The following is a 20,315-nucleotide window of genomic DNA, read 5'->3' on the forward strand; positions in this document are numbered from 1 at the left end:
AATCCCAGTTTACTTCTGCCACCTCTGGTAATCATCCAATCACCCACAACTACTTCTTCTCAGAATCCACCTGTTATCCCTACAACAACCATTCCCATAGTGATGGCTCAAGTTCCTCCCAAACATTTTGTGACTTGGAACAGTGGCCATCCCATTATTCCTCCCATTCCACCTATAGTATGGGGCCCTATTCCTACTTATGCACTAAAAGCCATCCCTAAATTCACCGGTGAAGATTCCAAGATGCCAGGGGAACACTTACAGGATGTGGCTGATGTTTGTACAATCCACAATGTTATGAAGCAGAATGTAGCTCTAAGATTCCTTATAACTTAATTTAAAGGAAGAACTTTAGATTGGTATAGGTCTCTTGCACCTAATTCTATAGCTGATTGGGATCAACTTGGTGATTGTTTCATCGAGATATTTTCAGATAAGGTAGATAGATCATCTCTAATACAACAACTGATTATAATCAAGAGAGCTCCTCATGAAGCAACAACAAACTCTAATATGAGGTTTCAAAGAACCTGGCAGAGGATACCTTTGTCTACTCGCCCACCCGCAGATATGGCTTTTGTCTTCTATTTGAAAAAGTTCAATTCAGATATATTCATGATGATCCAATCTCTTAGAGGCAATACTCTCCCAGATGCATATGATTTGGCAATCCGAGCAAAGAATAATTTAATTGATGTCGGGAAGCTTGCACCACGACTGCTCATGCCAGTCTTCCCTAAAATATCGAATCAAGTACCCGATCCTGTTGCACCAATCACTTCTACACCCCAATCCATGTACATTTATCCTAGATTCCAACAAGCCAACACGTCCTCTTCTTCAACTCTGGCTGCGAAAGTCAATGAAATGAAAAACTTGTTGAGATCTTTTTCGAGTGAGATTGTTAACCTGAAAAGGTCCCAAATTCCCTTTGATAGACCTTCTTTCCAATAAAATTTCAAGGAAATAAACCTTCGTATTAGCAAAACCAATATGCGAACAACTGAGCTTCCTCAAGTCAAACAAATGGCCAAATAGTTCTAGTGCCTAATCTGCTACAAACCATTTATACTTGTACCAACAAAGAGCTAATTGTAGGACATAATAATCTGGTGGACGACACTAATTCTTAGTGTTTCCCATGTAACAATGCTCACGCTCCAATAAACTGTCTAAGGGGTAATTTGCAACAAAAGATTGCAGATCAGTGAAGTCAAGGTGGTACCTTAGATGCGGTGGTTTATGCTTCCCCTGGCATGGACAATGTAGCCCTCATCGCTTAGATGCAAGGAATGTTGATGGAGCAAGAAGTTGAGATAGCCCCAGATCATGCTTTATTTTCTTGGATGGAATATGAAGATGGTGTACTCACAAATGACATAATTGCATCGAGTTCGGGAGCTCCCCAAGTACAATCAGACTACAACTTTTGATCAAAAAGATGGTTCATGGGAGAGGCATGCAAGGGAGGTTCAACTCAAAAAAGGATACTGAACAACCTGCGGCTACTACCACATATTAGAGAAAGGATTTTATCCCCTATAAACCAATAGAATTAAAAGCATCTGTGCCGTTAGTATTAGACATGGTGGAACAACTAAATAAAGCCCTGACTAATATCTCCTTGTGGGATATCCTTAGCATCCTGGAATAGAAGAGTCAGTTAAAAGAAGCTCTGGTAGAGGTGGAAAGACCTGCCACCAGGAATGTCACAAATTCCTCACGGGCTAATGAGGAAAGATCTGCAACTCTCGCAATACAATCAAACTTGCCAGCTATACTAAAGAATGAGGCGGAACCACCTAGGTCCCAAGTAGAGGGTAAGCCTAAATCAAATCGCTTCTCTTTGATTCTCATTGTAGGAGACAATCTTTTGCATAATTCCATGATAGAATATGGCGCTAGCACTAGCGTCATGCCGAAGCAGATTGCCAAGGTTTTGAACATCAAATATGAACCTCTAAGTAGGGGCATTATAAAATTAGATAGAAATAAAGTTCACACCGTGGGTCTTATCAAAATTCTTTCACTGACATTGTTTGCATCTCCTAGAGTCACTATATCCCAAGAGGTAGTAGTCATTGATATGCCCCCTATTTTCGGCCTCTGCCTCTCTTGCGACTTCATTGCTAAGATAGGAGGTTACCTATCTCTAGATTGGTCCCATCTCATCCTCTAGACCCAACATGGTGACAAAATCAAAATCCTATTAAAGTCCCTACATACCGAGCATCTAGATGATCAAGGTATGATCAACTTTGAGTTGACCCATACCTTCATCTCTCATGAGGAAAGAAAAAATGTAGAGCTTCTAGAGGATGAAGAAGTGATTGGTGACATTACACTAGAAGAAGAGGCCTTCCTTAACGAGTACATAAATTCTGACCCATATGCCAATTACCATGCTATAGGTCTTGGTACCTATTGTATTTTTTATGAGGATCAGATTATTCCAAAATAGACTAAAGAACCACTAACCAAGGAGTAGTTATTTTTTGCGCTCTAGACCTTGCACTTTGATGGTGCTAGATGCAAAATAGGTTTAGGAGCTAGAGTTTGCCTTATGTCACCCTCTGGCGAACAGGTCCTCAGATCTTTCTGCTTGTAGTTTGCTTGTTCAAACAATGAATCAAAGTATTAGGGACTAATTCAAGGCTTGAGCTTAGCAAAACGGATGGGGATTAAATAGTTCAAAGTCTTAGGAGATTTTGAGCTAATAGTGCACCAAGTCTGGGGGATCTCAAGTGCCAAACATGTTCACATGAGGTCATGTCGCCACAGAATATGGGATTTGATTGAAAGTTTTGATGCTTTCAACATCTAGATGATTCCTCGCAAGGAAAATGAAACCGCTGATCAGATGGCCACTAGTGGGTCATAATTCAACTCTACTACAAATTTGCTTATCAATCCTCAGGTGATCCATGTGGTCATTCGACCAGCTATTCAGACAATGACACTCATTGGCAAGTATTTGAAAGTGATGAAAAAATTGCTCTGTTCCTCCAACACTCTGGTGAATTTTCTGATCAAATGCAGCCTAAAATAAGGGAGGCTTATGAAGATCAAATCATTCAATTGAAATCCAATAAACTCCCAAATGGACTGATCACCCTTGAGAATCTATTTGATCATGATTATATTAAAAATGACAAATGAAAATTCACAACTAACAAGGGTGACTACACTAAAATGCCAATGGGAAATGAGAGAATGCTCAAGGTTGGAAAGGGGGTTTCTCTAAAAGACAAAGAAAGGTTGGCTCGCTATTGTGATGAATACCTTGGTGTGATTGCATGGTCATCCAAGGATTTGAAAGGTTATAACTCTAACATCATCAAGAATGTCATTGAACTTGTTGATGGTTCCAAGCTAGTCCGACATAAACAAAGGCCTATTAATCCAAAGATTGAGACTCTCATGGTGCAAGAATTGAAAAAGTTAATAGAATCCAAGATTGTTTATCACATTAAGCACAGTACATGGGTATCAAATTTGGTACTAGTCAGGAAGAAAAATGGAGATATCTGACTCTGTGTAGATTTTAGAGACTTGATTCAAGCCTCCCTGAAGGATCACTACCCTTTACCACCAATGGAGCAGTTGTTTCATATTTTGGCTGGGTCAAAAATGTTCTCAATGTTAGATGGATTCTCAGGTTATAACCAAGTGTTAGTCAAACTAGAAGACCAACATAAGACCACATTCACCACCAAATGGGGAATGTTTGCTTACCAAAAGATGTCATTTGGATTCTCAAACAGTTGTGCGACCTTTCAAAGAGATATGAATTTGGATTTTAAGGAGTTCATAAAAAAAATCATCCTTATCTTCTTCATGATCTGATTGTGTTCTCAAAATACAAGGAAGACCATTTTGACCACCTCAAGCTAGTCTTTCAAAAATGCTTAGAATTTGGTATCTCTTTGAACCCAAAGAAATGTATCTTTGGAGTCTCACAAGATAAATTGTTGGGGCATGTAGTGTGTAAAGAAGGAGTCTTGATTGACCATAATTGTGTGAAAGCAATAAAGGAGCTCTCTCTTCCTGTCAATAAGAAAGGTGTTCAGTTGTTCTTGGGCAAGGTTAATTTTGTTAGTCATTTCATCTTTGACGTCGTCGGAATGGTAAGGCCTACCACACTGATGCTCAAGATGGACACACATTTTAAATGGACCCCCAAAGCAAAGGAGGTATTCAATAAAATCAAAGATATCATTTCATTAGCCCCTGTCCTTTCAAATCCTGACATGTCTACGGATTTCATAATGTATGTGTTCTCCACCAATTATAATATTGTCATGGTTTTAACCCAGAAAGATGTAGATTAAAAGGGTGAACACCCAATAGCTTTCCATTCCAAAACACTAAAAGAATATGAGGCTAATTACAAATTTGTTGAGAAGAAAGCCATGGCCATTGTCAAAGGCCTTAAGAAATTCTAACATTTCATTGCCTATAACAAAACTACTATATATGTCACTCATCCTTCAGTCTGAAAATATATAATGGAAGGTGAAATTATGATGAAAAGAGCTAACTAGATTACCAAAATCCTAGAATATGACATCAATGTCATAACGACTAAGGTAATCCATGGAAAGGGCCTTTGTGAATACATAGCCCAGGAGTCAAGCCCTCAAGAAATCGAGATTACTATGGAGGAAGTCATGATGGCCACCTCTGAGATGACAAAAGCATGCTGGGTCACAGACCAAAAGCATTTCATGATGATTGGGATTTTCTGAGCTCACATTTCCCTTGAAAGAAAGAGGTTCTACAAAATGCAAAATAGCGGATACCGCCTGGTTGAAGGGGTTATTTTCAAAAGAAATTTTGATGGAATTTTACTCCGTTGTGTAGACGAAGATCAAGCCCATAAGACCTTGTAGGAATTCCATCATGGACTCGTAGGGGGCCACTATTCAGCACAAACCACTATCATTAAGATCACCCATGCTGGATATTTCTGGCCCTCAATGTTCAAAGATGCACATGCACTGGTAAGGAAATGTAAGTAATGCATGTTTTATAGTGGTAGATGTAGGAATGCAACAATGTTGCTCAGACCAATAGTGGTCGAAGAGCCCTTTGTTAGGAATCCCATAGATATTGAGAGGGGGGGAGGAATCAGTATCTAATCGGTGAGCAGAATTTATTGAATTAAAATATGCAGAACATTTTATAATAGTGTACCAATATGCAAGAAATAATGCAATAAACAAAATCAAGAACATCCACATGAAAAACACACCATAACACAAGGTTTTAATGAGGAAACCTGGTGTGGGAAAAACCTAGGTGGGATTTGTGACCCACAATATTCACTCACTGGCCAATAAGAGAATATTACTTACAATAGGGGCCTGCACATGTAGGAAGGCCAACTACCTAGAGGTCACTGCTCAATGGGAAGTCTCACTGTCTTACAATGAGGATTATACAAATCCAATATCTTATACTACTTTATAATAGCATCTATAATGCCTGATCTAGTACCAGTTGTTGCTCTACTTCTTACTTAAACCCTTAGCCTATATTTTGCATAATAGGTCTGCCTAATATTTTTCCTTAATGGTTCCTCACTCATTACCAAATGTCTACAATGATCTCTTTTATATATAACAGTCATTTTACAATTTTCCAAGTTGTCTTACAAAGTTTTTACAATAATAAGCAAAATATAATATAAAAAAATCATGTCGGCCTCTTTGTCGGTATAATTCTTTTCTTTGTGCCGGTGCCAGTGTCCTGAGTGCTGGTGTAGAGTGTGATCTACTGACGCCAGTATAAGGCCTTTGTCGGTGCCATAGGATTGAAAGGTTGCCATCAATGACAAAACCTTCAATCACATACAATGTCTCATTGGAGTGTGCATATGCCAACAATCTCCCCCTTTGGCATTGACGGCAACACTCATGAGAAATTTCAAAAAAATGTATCAAAAAATGTGAAGTCCAAAAATGTTACCAAAAATGTGTGTGCTCCCCCTGAGCATATGATTCCTGTGATATTGAATTTTCTCATCCCACTACTCCCCCTTTGGCATCAATGACAAAGGTTGTCAAGATGTTAATAGAGTTTGTAGTTTCAACCTTGTAACTGGGTGGTTACAATTTGAAAAAGATCTCCCAAGTTTATACTATCCATAAACTTCTTGCTATCCTTTATTGCTGTCTCTGTTCTCTTCACTATACTGGTGAGATGCTACAAATGCTCTGCCGATGTTTTATGTCCCTATATTAGTGCTGCAGATACTTCCTTCTATAGTGATGCTAGATAGTCCAATCTTGGACTTAGTTTTAATCTCAAATGTTTTTCCTTATTCACTATTCTTTCTCTCTCTCTCTTTCCAATTTAAGTAAATCTTCTTCAAAATTTGTTATCTTCTCCTCAAAAACTGATAGTGTATCAGGTGAGTTAACAAAATTATCTGCAAGTTTATTTATCTCATCTTGTACCTTGCTCATATTTTTGTCTATATCTACAGTCAAAAAGTTTGTCTTACAGGTGTCTTTGTACAGAGTTTTGTACTCTTTCAATAAATTACACAATTCTGGTAGAAGTGTGTCAAAATCTCTGTTACACTTCTTTATTTGCTCATCAAAGAATTTCTATTTTTCAATTTCTACTTTATCCTTCAATGACTCTTCCTTTATTTTCTCAATGTTTTCTGTGATATATTTACATAGTGTATCAAGTTGTCCTAAAGATTCTTTATTGTCTATATTATAGTTAGGAGCAATTACCTTCAAAATTGGTATGGTATCATCAATTGCCTTGTAAGCTTGTGAGCTACAGTCTGTTATCTTTTTGATTGAATCTAATAGTACCTCAGTCACATTAGTTGATTTGTAGCCCGATGATGAACCAACAATCTGAGTACCAGTGGAAATAATCAAGCTTGTATTGACCTTTGGTAGGTCCATTTGTGTCTGCATTTCTTTAAGCAATGGTTTTTCTATTTCTCCAATTGTCGGTGGCACTGTTTCCTTATGTTCCTGTTCCTATTGCTATTGTTCCTATTCCGAAGCCTTTTGCTTTGTTTGTTGCATTTTCTCAGTCTGAGTCTCTACCTTTTTCTCTTTGTCTTCTGTCGGTTTCTCCTGTGTGTTTTCAGTTTTCTCAACTACCAGAGGCTCACTAGCCATGTTAGTCCTATCGGCTATATCTTTGTCTACCACTATGTTGATCTTTTGAGTATCAACATCCACAGTATATAAGACTTCAGGATTAGTATTACCATCTTCTACATCCATATTCTCAGCTGTCGATTGATCTTCTGTAGCTGGTTTTTTTATCGGTGGAGTAATCAAAGGAGGTGGTGGTAAGTTGTCTCTAACCTTGATACTAGGTGGTCCACCAACTTTACCTTTACCCTTGTCGCTATCTTTCTGATAAAATTTTATGGGTTTGGGGTTCCTGTATTCTTCTTGTTTTTCTTTTTCAACTAGGAATAATCCCATCCATTTTCTGTTTCCTCAATCACCTCATTAACTCTTCCAACCATTAAAGCAATGTGTCGGTGTGCAGTAGAAAATACTGACCGGTTGGCTTGAGCAATTAGGTCATCAATTTATTTGGGTGAGTTTACCAGATCAACAACAAGTAGCTTTTCAATCTTTATTTTCTTTTCCAGTTCTATTACTACTTGTCTTCTTACTTCCAGTCTCTTAAATAGTTCATCTGGAATTTCATTTACTACTTCCATCAAAAAATTCTTATACATATCCATATGCAATATAACACTATTTTCAACTTGTTCTTTTTCATCAGCTGTTAAAGTGTCATATATTTTCTCTATATTTTTCAATTTACCTTCCTTTGTAATTTCATTTAGCAGTATATCAAGAGGGGCCAAGTCTTTGTTTGTCCTCTTCTTCTTTTTGGGTGTCAGTTTCTTCTTCTTTGGTGTAGCCTTTCTTACCGGAGATCTCACTGCTTGTTGTTTTTGTCTTGTCCTCCTGGGTGAGGGTGTGGTTGCCGGTGAGGGATCTCTTTTCCTTACAACTCTTTTGAAAGTTGTAGGCATGTCACTCCCCGAAGAAGTACCTACCGGTGATAGGTGAGTTTCAGGTTGTGGAGCTGCTAACTCATCCTCTGTTATATCGATTTTCTTCAACACATCTTCTTTGATGGCCTTTTCTTGTCTGGAACCTTTCCTTACAACTGCCTCAACATTTTTCACTCTTTTCTTTGATTGTATTTGGCTTTCAATAGTTTCTACACTACCAAATATTTCTTCCTTAGGTTCTTTGGGGGCTTCTAGAAGTGCTTTAGCATATGTTTCAATTATATAATCATCTGTTTCATAGCCCATCTCGGTTACCCAAATTGTCCTAGGGATGACTGCTTCCATCCATATTTCATCCTTCTTGATTACAAAGCATATTTCATCTTTGTATTTGTCGACAATCTTTTGTGATAACCTGATTCTTTTCTTCATTTTGGTCTTTAATGCTTGAAAGAAGTCATGAATATTGTTTTCCTTGTTTTCTCCCAAGTTATTGAATAGTTTTGTTAACTGTTTACCTACCGGTATATCATAACCAAGTTCTTTGTAGCCTATACCAAGAACCTATTTTGTTATTTTTTATCACTTCGATAATAGTAGGGTTTTCTATATATTCAATTGCAGAGGTGGATACCATGATTAAATACCTTTTACTGCCTTTAGGATGGATGAATGCTTGGAGTGTTCTTGCCTCTTGCTTGAAATTCCTTAGCTCAGAATCTTCGTGCTCTTTGTAGGTTTGAAATCTCAGTGAAATGGAATGGAGCCAAAACCTCAATTTTATAGTGTCTTTTTGCCATCTACCACATTAAATGCATGCCGGTTAAGTATTCTCTTAACATTGTCTGTCGGTAAAAAGTAATTTTCAACTTCTTATCTCTAACCGAGGGAATAATAGCACATGTGTCATTAGATTGCCAAACCCTCAAGGAAAATTTCTTCAATTTGATGAAAAACTTCCTGCCGATGGAGCACTGCTCTGTCCTTCTGGTGAAGCATCACTCTGTCCTTCCGGTGAAGCATTGGTTTGTTCTACCGATGGAGGATTATTCCCAATATTTAGATCAGCTTTTATAATCCATTGTTTTGAGAATTCTTGCTTAACCTCTTCAACTTTTTCTTTACCTTTCAAGCTAGAACTTTTGTTGTCTATTAGGGTTCCTTTACTTCTACCAGTGTTACATTATTCTTCTGAATAGCTTTCCCATAACCTATGTTGGTTTGTGTTCTGCATTGATTAGATAAATGTCCAAATCTTCCACAAACATAACATCTCACATTCATTCTACAATTTTCAGAGTTGTGACCAACTTTGTTGCATTTAGAACATTGACCGGTGGGTGTGTTGATATTTTGATAATTTCTAGATCTATGTTCATTTGCTCTATGACCATACTTATTACAATTAAAGCATTTTCTATTTAATTTATAAGCATTAGGTTGTCTTACCGGTTTGCTGTGATCCTAAGTATTTGCAGTACCAGAGCTTTCACCAACTTCAAAGCCAATTCCAGAAGTGTCACCTTTAGGTTTTTGATTCTTCAGCAAGGTGCCAAGTTCCTTTGAGCTTTTCTTGAATTTTTCTTTATAATGATTTGCAGTTTCTAGTTCTCTTTCTAAGACTTCTTTTTGTCCCATCAGTTCATTTGAGTCATTTTGAGTATGCATCAGATCTGTCTTCAACATGTCATTTTCATATCTAAGTCTTGTGTTCTCATTTGCTACATCACTTAGTCTTCTGGTCAATTCTTCTTCATTCTTCTTCCTATCCTCAATCTCTTTGCAAAATCTCATAGTCATATCCTGCATTTCATTCTTTGTTGTCATGTTCTCTTGTTTCAACTTGCTTATCATATCATTAAGTGATTCCTTTTCATCATTCTCATTTTGCAATTTTTCATAGAGTTCTCTTCTCTTATTTCTTGCAACAGTGAAATTTTCTTGAAGTGCCTAAATGATATCCTGAGCTGCTCTCAAATCATCTTCTAATTTGATATTTTTCAATTTCTCTGCATCATAGTCTGTAAGAGCTCCTTCAAGTTGCTTCATCAGATTTTCCATTTTTACCGATGTCAAGATCTTCCTCAAGCTGTTAGGCTTCTAAAAATAGAGGACCAAGCTCTAATACCAATTGTTAGGGATCCCACAGATACTGAGAGGGGGGGGTGAATCAGTATCTAACCAGTAATAAGAATTTCTTAAGTTAAAACATGCAGAACATAATATAACAATGTACCGGTATGCAAGAAATAATGTTATAAACAGAATCAAGAATATCCACATGAAAAGTACACCATAACATAAGATGTTTAATGAGGAAACCCAGTGTGGGAAAAACCTCGGTGGGATTTGTGACCCACAATATTCACTCACTGGCCAATAAGAGAATATTACTTACAATAGGGGCCTGCACATGCAGGAAGGCCAACTACCTAGAGCTCACTGCTCAATGGGAAGTCACACTGACTTACAATAAGGATTATACTAATCCAATTACTTGTACTGCTTTACAATAGCATCTCTAATGCCAGATTTAGTACCGGTTCTTGTTCTATTCTTTACATATACCCTTGACCTATAATTCGCACAACCTTGTCAAGATTATTCACCATGATATTCATAGCATTGGTTGTCTTCTTGATAATTCTATGACTATTAGACATAATGGTCATGAGGTTGGCCTAAATTTTCTTGTAATTCTCCTCAAAATGGGTGAATCTATCTTTGAAACCTTTCTTCATGTGATCAATACCTTCAATATCTCTATTGATATAATCCACAATATATTTTTTCTCATCCTCAGTCCACTAATTGTCACCATTTTGTCTATCCTGACAAGTAGAAGTGGACATAGCTTCTAGCTTACTACTCATATCCCTCTGGTTAATTTTAATCTCTTTGATTTCATAGAAGAGCCATTTAAAAATATTGAAAGTATCAATGACATTTTCTCTTACCATACCTAGAATGTCCACATATTTGTCCCTTTTATCATTAAGCTTAGCACTTTTGGCATGAAGGTCCTTCTGAACTACAACCCCAATGGTTTTAATGGTCTCTTGATGAAGAGACGAAGGGGGTATCTCATAATTATGACTCCCAGGCTCCGGGCTAACTCTCTTGTTGACCACATTGTCCTCAGAATTCCCCCTATGACCGCCAGAAGAAGAGACCTCATTACTAGCAAAGGTAGAAGAGGAGGAGATAACAACCTGATTCAAACCCTTCTTACCCTTGGCCAAAATAGGTTTGGCCTTAAGAGTATTCTCAATTTTAGCTTTCTTAGGAGGAGAGAAAGTCTCATCCTATGAATCCGAACTCGATTCCTCATCCCTAGACTCCCCAACACTATTATTATCATCTAAAGAAGTGGGAATATGAGAAGAAGGGATAGGAAGGGCCTGAAAATGATTATCAATTAACACAAGAAACCCTTCATGAAAGATAGGGTGCTTAGCTAGATTCTTCTTATGAGCTCTAAAGCTAGCCCAAAGAGAGGACAACAAGAGAAAAGGAAAAGAAACCCTAATATTATGATAAAAATAGTTTAACATAACAAAATGGTGGCCATAAACCCTGGTAATATTCCCATCAAGAGTAAAGTAATCCATGATTACCTTAAGGAGTTTGGCCCAAACATCCTTGATAACATTGATATCATAAAAGTTGGCAGTCTTCTTCACCAACTTCCCCCTTTCCTTCTCGGATTTCAAAAAATTTTGCACCGCAATCTCTATGTAATTCCTATCTTTGTAGTATTTTATGCTTTCAGAGGAAAGACTCATAACTTCAGCTATTCAATTCTCATCCACTGTAACCTTGCGCCCATGAAGAGTAATGGTGTCATCCTTCCAATTTTTTATCAAAATAAGCAGTAACATCCTTGTTAACCCCCTGCACTTTCTCAATGAAGGGAGTAACACCCCCTTTCATGAGAAGCCTCTAGATTTTATGGTTATTCTTAAGCTACTCACAACTCAGAGGCTCAACCTACTTCCTATCTCCCCGCATAATGCTCAAATAAATCACAACAACTCTAAAAAGAGAGGTTTGAGCAAAAGAGATATCAACCCACAAAGCATACAAAATAATGGCATAGTAATTATATCGTCCCCAGCCAACACACGCCAAAAGGAGAAATAGGATGATCTTTCTAGAATCACCACTAGTAATAAAGATAGTATTACTCGTTGTCCTCACTACCTTGAATTCTATCATGTAGGTGTTGTAATCCAAGAACACTGAGAGGGGGGGTGAATCAGTGTTCTGCTGGTAAGATAAATTTTAACCTTATTAACAAAGTGTTTCAGTAACCAGTAATCATAAAAGAAGATAACAACAAGTATAAATAATGCCACCACAAGAAGATACACCATAACACAAAGATTTATAAATGGAAAACCTCAAAGAGGAAAAACCATGGTGGGATTGGAGACCCATAATATCTATCCACTGGCCAAATGAATAAATATTACAATAGGGGCCTGCACATGCAAGAAGGCCAACAACCTAGAGCACACTGCTCATCACAAAAGGAGCCTCACTAACTACAAACACCAAATAATGGTTTACAAAAAAAATTTTGAACTTAGAGAATGCATTTGTTATGCTGGATGAGTTCTAGTTCAAGCATTGTCTGTACCGGTTTCCACAGTGTCCTTCTTTACCAGTAACTTGCTCTACATCCCAAACTTCTAAACCAATAACCAAGACCGACTACAGAATATTATATTTACATACAGTCGATCAATATTGTTCACACAATATCACATCACTATATCTTGCATCATGTGTATATTTTTATATCTCATATCCAAAATATCCTAACCGAAATGACTTAAATACCCTTCCCAAACATAAACATAAATGCCTTATGTTATCTTACAATGATATTACAATTTATTTACATGTCGGCCTAGAGAATAATAAATACATTAAACTTCATGAATGATGTCATTGATTGCTACCGTGTAGACCTATCAGATCAATATCCTATGTCGGCCTCATATACTGGTTCCTAGTTTGTTGGTTTCCCTAAATGTTGGTTGCCGAACCATGAATACCGGAGAGTACCGGTTAAGTGTCCAACCCAAAATGATATATGTTGTCATCAATGACAACACAACTAAACCGGATGAGTGTCAATTTCCAACAGTACAGTAATCATGTAGAGCTCAATATCCACCTTGTCTTCATTGGTCCAGGCACTTTACTAGCACTACTATCCCCTTTATTAGCAAGGCAATCGGCAACAAGATTGAACTCCCTATAAATATGAGAAATAATATAATTTTCAAAAGAATTAATGATTTCCCTAGCTTTGTTTATCCAAACTTCCACATTCCAAGATGGCCTAGAAATACCTTTGAGATAATGTAAAATGTTTTTGGAATCACCCTCAATCCAAACATGTTTGAAGTTATGTCGCCTAGCAAAATTAAGACCTTGGAAGGCCCCAATGGCTTCAACAAGGTGGTTAGAATTATTTACCAGGGGGAGCACCACCACTGAAATGAACATACCATTATGATCTCTCAACACTCCCCCATAGCCAACTGGCCCATGGCTACCCTAGGCTGCCCCATCAAAATTAATTTTGACCCAACCCTACAAGGGCCTACTCCAATATTGGATGACCCTACTCTTAGGGTTAGTCTTCACAACCAAATAAATATCAATATGTACCTCCCAAGTCTTGGTAGCCTTGAGATCATAGTCATTACAAACTAATTTGTTATGGGGCTAGGCCTTGGGTTCAAAATAGAGAGGTTATTAATAATGGACTGATTGTTTTTTTTTAAAATAATATCAGGATAAAGGTAGGCCTCCCTGAAAAATGCAGTTGTGACACTCCTTCCATATACCCCATGCAACATGAGGGAAAACAAAAAGACCATAGAGTTTGTAAAATGTGGTTCTTAGTCGGCACCTTCCATTGGAAATAAATTCCTTTACCGAATCAAGAAAGATCCAGCATAGGTCCCATCTTTGAAGCACCTGATGCTAAACATCAGCAAAAAAGGGGTAATGAAAGAAAAGATGATCAATAGTTTTAGCATCCTTCATGCATAGATAACACCTTTTGGGAATAGAAAACCTGCTCTTACAGAGATTATCAGTAGTAAGGATCATGTTCAAGATGAGGAGCCAGAGGAAAATGTTGATCTTTGGAATCAAATGTTTAATCCAGACTTTAGAACACCAAGGGGAAGGAGGAGAATTAACACATAACCAGGTCACCGAAGCAACAGAGAAATTACCAGAAGAAGAGCACCATCACATCCTCAGAGTTCACATTCTCCAAAGAAAAGGATTTCAAAGAGGACTGCAGGGGCCCAAGGGCAAGGTTAACCAAGGAAAGATTAACCCACCTCCCATAAGCCCAATAATCCACCACTTTCAGACCAAAAGAAGCAATACAATCTTCTTTAAAAACCCCAAAAATAGGATCAAAAGTTCTCTTCTCTTATTTCTTGCAATAGTAAAATTTTCTTGAAGTGCCTGAATGATATCTTGAGCTGCCCTTAAATCATCTTCTAGTTTGATATTTTTCAATTTCTCTACATCATAGTCTGTAAGAGCTCCTTCAAGTTGCTTCATCAAATTCTCAATCTTTATAGGTGTCAAGATCTTCCTCAAGCTGTTAGGCTTCTAAAAATAGAGGACCATGCTCTGATACCAATTGTTAGGAATCCCATAGATATTGACAGGGGGGGTGAATCAGTATCTAACCAGTGAGCAGAATTTCTTGAATTAAAACATGCAGAAGATTTTATAATAGTGTACCGGTATGCAAGAAATAATGCAATAAACAAAATCAAGAACATCCACATGAAAAAAACACCATCACACAAAGTTTTAACGAGGAAACCCAGTGTGGGAAAAACCTCGGTGGGATTTGTGACCCACAATATTCACTCATTGGCCAACAAGAGAATATTACTTACAATAGGGGCTTGCACATGCAGGAAAGCCAATTGCCTAGAGCTCACTACTCAATGGGAAGTCTCACTGACTTACAATGAGGATTATACAAATCCAATATCTTGTACTACTTTATAATAGGATCTATAATGCCTGATCCAGTACCGGTTGCTGCTCTACTTCTTACATAAACCCTTAGCCTATATTTCGCATAATAGGTCTACCTAATATTTTTCCTTAATGGTTCCTCACTCATTACCAAATGTCTACAATGATCTCTTTTATATATAAAAGTCATTTTACAATTTTCCAAGTCGGCTTATAGAGTTTTTACAATAATAAGCAAAATATAATATAACAAAATCCTATCGGCCTTTATGCCGGTATACTTCTTTTCTTTGTGTCAGTGCCGGTGTAGAGTGTGATCTGTTGATGTCGGTATAATGCCTTTGTCAGTGCCATAGGATTGCAAGGTTGCCATCAATGACAAAACCTTCAATCACATACAATGTCTCATTGGAGTGTGCATATGCCAACACCCTTCACTCAGTGGGGTCTAGATTTCATAGGAATGGTTAACCCGCTAATCTTAGTTGGACACAAATGGATCCTCACTTCCACCAATTACTTCACTAGATGGTCTGAAGTTGTACCTCTAATCAATGCTACAGAGACAAAAATCTTGGCATTTCTAGAATAGCTAGTATGACGGTATGGCCCACCGAAGACTATAATATTAGATAATGCGCAAGAATTCACAGGTTCCCAAGTGACCCAACTCACTCTTAGCCAAGGTATTTACCGAAAAAATTCCTCAAACTATTATCCACATGGAAATGTCTTGGCTGAGTCCACTAACAAGAACCTGATAATACTCATCAAAAGGATCGGGTCTAAATACAAAAGGGAATGGCATCATCACTTGAGAAGTGCATTATGAGTAGACAAGTTATCATCATCAAAACGATCAACATCAAAAGGATCAGGTGCAACAAGTTAGTGCCTGAATTATTTGTGATGAAGAGGCATAATATTACCTGAATCACATCAACACTGGAAGAGAAGAATGAACCGGTATGCTATGAGGTTGTAAAACAATAGGACTCCCACCGGATGAAGATTCAGTCATCATGAGAAGCAATGACTGACAATGAATGTGCTCACATTAGTTCACATGTGCCTAGTTGAAGAGATGCTTCTCAATAGGGAAATCATATGAGCATATGACAGAAAGCAGATGGTATTACTCCTCCAAGAAGAAGAGCTTATCTCCTATTATGCATTAAGTGCATTAAAGTTTGGAGAGATAAGAGTGAAGAGGTAAAGGCAAGCACTTGAAGGATCAAACCAGATCTACTGGTGAATTGAAGGAATTCCCTAAGTGCTTGAGATCAGGGTTATGCCCTAAACCAAAAAGAGAAGGCATGATTGAGATGCTAGTACAAAGAAAGTGTGAAGTGTTTGTCACCTTGAAAAAGTGGTAGAGGAAGGAACAACATTGATCAGGAAGAAAGGTTGAGTAGATGTAAACATAGGAATCTGACCTCACTGAAAGAAGATATGAGTCTTGTGAAGGTTGATGACTTGGTGTCATCAAGAGTGGTAATCGGTATATTTGTCCACCAGTTATATAAGCAATGTGCAGTTACAGAAGGTTGCCCATTCGTGGGAATGAGCATACTTTGGATTTATCAGTCTAGAGACCAAATTGAAAGTTCCATCGACAGTTCAAGATGAGGGTAGATATGATAAGGTAACTGGTAAAATGGTTGAGATTGGAAGGGTTAGTAAACTGGTAGGATGGTTGGTCGGTGATCCTACTTGGATCAACTTGAAGTGCCAAGCTAGCAGATAGTCGATATGGATGCCATAAGGAGTCAACGTGGCAAACCTATTTTTGGATAAAGATGGAATATACATCGACAGGGTTGTTATAGGGTTGGTCAACTTTAATGAAAGGTCACACAAATCACGGGACTTGCTGCAAAGAGATTGCAGGGGTTTGAGGCTCGAGGTCTAGAAGACAACTATGAGTTAGCCTAGAGTGATTGAGAAGATCGAGGCGACAAAGAAAACAACACAATGGATCTTTCATGATTGACCACGGAATTATCTATTAAGGTAAGAAGCAACTCGCCAGAAATGGAAAGCGTGATCCAAGAGATGTGATTATGGTGGAGTTGTGCATTCAGATGTCAGAAAGATCAAATCATGCAAGATCTGATTGGATTTGGTTTGGCTTGAGCATGGTGAGGAAACCGTAACCGCCTAGTTTTTGAATTGGTTTTTCGAGGGAAAACTAGTCTATAAATATACAACATAAGAGGAAGAATGGTGTTGCTAAAGTATAGACAATTGGGGGATTGAGAAGTTGAAGGTCTCTATAGGGAAGAAGAAATTAGCCTAGTTATCAATGAGCATCTATGAGAAGAGTGAGAGAAAGGGAGAATCTAGTTGAATCTTTCAACCGGTTGGAGTGAAGAACTAGTAGTGTTTATACTGGTCAAGAAGAAGAGAATGAGGCTACAAAGATGGTAAATAGAGAATCAACAGAGAGTAGAGCAAGTTAAGAACGCCAAGAAGAGTGAGTTGGTGTAGTAGAGAGGATATCTCACCGACACAACAAAATATTTGAAATGGTTGCAAGATTCACTTGTAACATGATAACCACTTATGTATTTGACGTTTACTTTGTAAACACTAAGTTGTAGTTCAGTGCAAGCGTTGTAGCTCCTTGGGTTGGTGCCCTAAAGTTAGAGTTGGTGCTCCTTTGGGTTGTAGCCCATAAATTAGGTAGGGGTTGGTGCTCCTTGGGTTGGTGCCCTAAACTTTGTAACTTTTATTTACTGTGAGGTTGGATTGGAGCAGTAGACTCCAACAACATTGCTCACCAAGGTTTTTCCCATCTTGGGTTTTCCTAGTATATGCTAGTGTTATGAGATGTCTTCTTGTGTGTGTGTTTATTTGAGTTAGTCTCATCACTAACCGGCAAGTCTGCATTGTGTTTGATTCATAAACCAGTATGCTCACAAAGAAGAGCTAAAGAGAAAAATTTTAGATAACCACTGATTCACCCCCTCCCCCTCTTAGTGGTGCATTGTGTCTAACAATTGGTATCAGAGCATAGGTTCCCAGTTAGAAGAGTGTTCTCCAACTTGGGTAGATTATGGCTTAAGGACACAATGGTTTGTCTAGTATCATTCTCCGCTCTTGTATTTGATGGTTCAAATTTTTCTATTTGGAGCTGCAGAATGGAAGTTTTCCTATCCTCCCTAGGGTTTGATGTATGGATGTCAGTAGTTGATGGTCTCCCTAGAAAGGTCAATCTTCCTACCGGATTTGTAGAAGAAAGAAAAAACCAGTGCAATGAAGAAGCCATAAACACAGTTATTTGTATGTGGAAAAATTGTATGGGGAAAAACCACAATGGGAAACCTTACCCATAATCAGATGATACTACTGCAGATAGTATGTGTGCACAAATGGGGTCTGCACATGCAGAAAGGCCAAATGCCTAGATCTCACCACTCAATCACAAAATGGGAGTCACACTGACTACAATTGGATGGTTAAATGCAATGATAATGTACTGCTCAAAATGGCATCTTCATATGCTAGATTCAGTATCGGTTAAGCTCTTATTGCCTTCTTCATACCTTCCTTGAATCTTCGAATGATGTTTGCATGTATAGCTCTTCTTATATTCACATATACCTTAATCCTTTTTCACACTCCTCTACATAATATCACAAATGAGATCTTACATATATAGCAAAACCTAAGACCAATTGTGTAGGTCGGCTCACTAAGATATTACAATTAAATCAATTACAAATGAATCAATATGTGATGCATGATGTTGGCTCAATGCATTTACAAATATAACCAATCAATAAAACATCTCCATAATGTGTCGTGCTGATCTGGAATAGATAATGCTTGCCGGTCCATAACCTAGACCTATTTGTCGGTAACAACAAATATGCAAACTCGACTATACCAATAATCAAATCACCAAAACCAACTATCCAAACAATGTCTTTGATATAACCAAGTAATCTCCAGATGATAATAGATCATCCTCAATGCTGATGAACAATATAACCTACCGGTGAACCAGATACTGGTGAACATAACCAAGAATCTCCACAAGGATAAGTGTTGACAAGCGTTGATATCAATGACAAAACCAATGCAACACATCCATAATACCAACATAAAACAACAAAGAGCTTATGAGAAAGGTTGAACAATCTCTATGGAAATGAACCCTCAATTGTAGAACCAAAAATTCAAGCAAATATGAGAAATACCTCTCATATTTATCTGGATGATGAATATAGATCTGCTAGCAGCCATAGCAGTGATGAAGAAGGAGCTCAACTTTTCGTTGCTCAAGAATCTGAAAGTGGCTAGGCAAATAGTTCTCCTCAATAGAATATGTTGAGCAGTGATGATGATGAACATGAAGACATGGCAAATAGATCTTATCATCAAGATCCTTCTGATGATGAAGAAGTAGCAAAAGTTATCCTTGAAGGAGAACTTGTAAATACTCTTGAAGAACTCAATAGAGTTAAAAGGGAATAAAAGATATTCAAGAATGTTGCTATTATGAAGCAGAACGAGTCAGTCAAATGCCATGAAGAATCTGAGAAATGTATCTTAGAGTTGAAGACTCAGGCAAAAGACACCAAGAAATGCTAGTGTGAAGATCTAGCCTCTCAGCTAGAGATAAAAGACAAAAAACTTCAGTGGTTGCTTGAAGAAAACAAAGGCCAAACCTCTATTATTAGAAATGTTCCCCTAAAGAAGGATGATCTGACCAAAAATGGTGTGGAATTATAGACAAAAGTGAAGATCAATGCTGTAAGAAGGCATCTTCATACAGATCCCAGAGGTAAGGGGAAGATGGAAGAAGAAAACTCCACCGGAAGCAGGAAGAAGGGGAAGCAGCAAAGGAGATCCTCCATTGGCAGAGGACTGAAAAATGCTACCACCCACAGGGGGAAGCATGCATGGGAGAAGAAGAAGAGATCGGATGGAAGAGGTTCTTAGAATGGACAACCAAGGCTCCATTTTCAAAAAGGTGAAGATGTGGATGCAAAACCGGCAAGATCTCATCATGCATGGCAAAGTAAATATTTAAGTCATATGTCATCATTTACTGGGTACTACTTTACATATAATTTATGGCCATAAGGAAAGGGAATGTAGAAAGAGATCCAGAAAGAATAATGTAGGATCTCATAGAAATCATGCTTATGGGAAGGATGTATCCAGAAGTAGATACATGCATGTTCCTTCTCCCGGTTATGCAAAGATTGTTTGTATCTAGCCATAGAGAGTTTGAATGTAGGAAGAAGAACCTATAGTT

Source organism: Cryptomeria japonica, chromosome 11, assembly GCF_030272615.1.
Source record: "Cryptomeria japonica chromosome 11, Sugi_1.0, whole genome shotgun sequence".
NCBI lineage: Eukaryota > Viridiplantae > Streptophyta > Pinopsida > Cupressales > Cupressaceae > Cryptomeria > Cryptomeria japonica.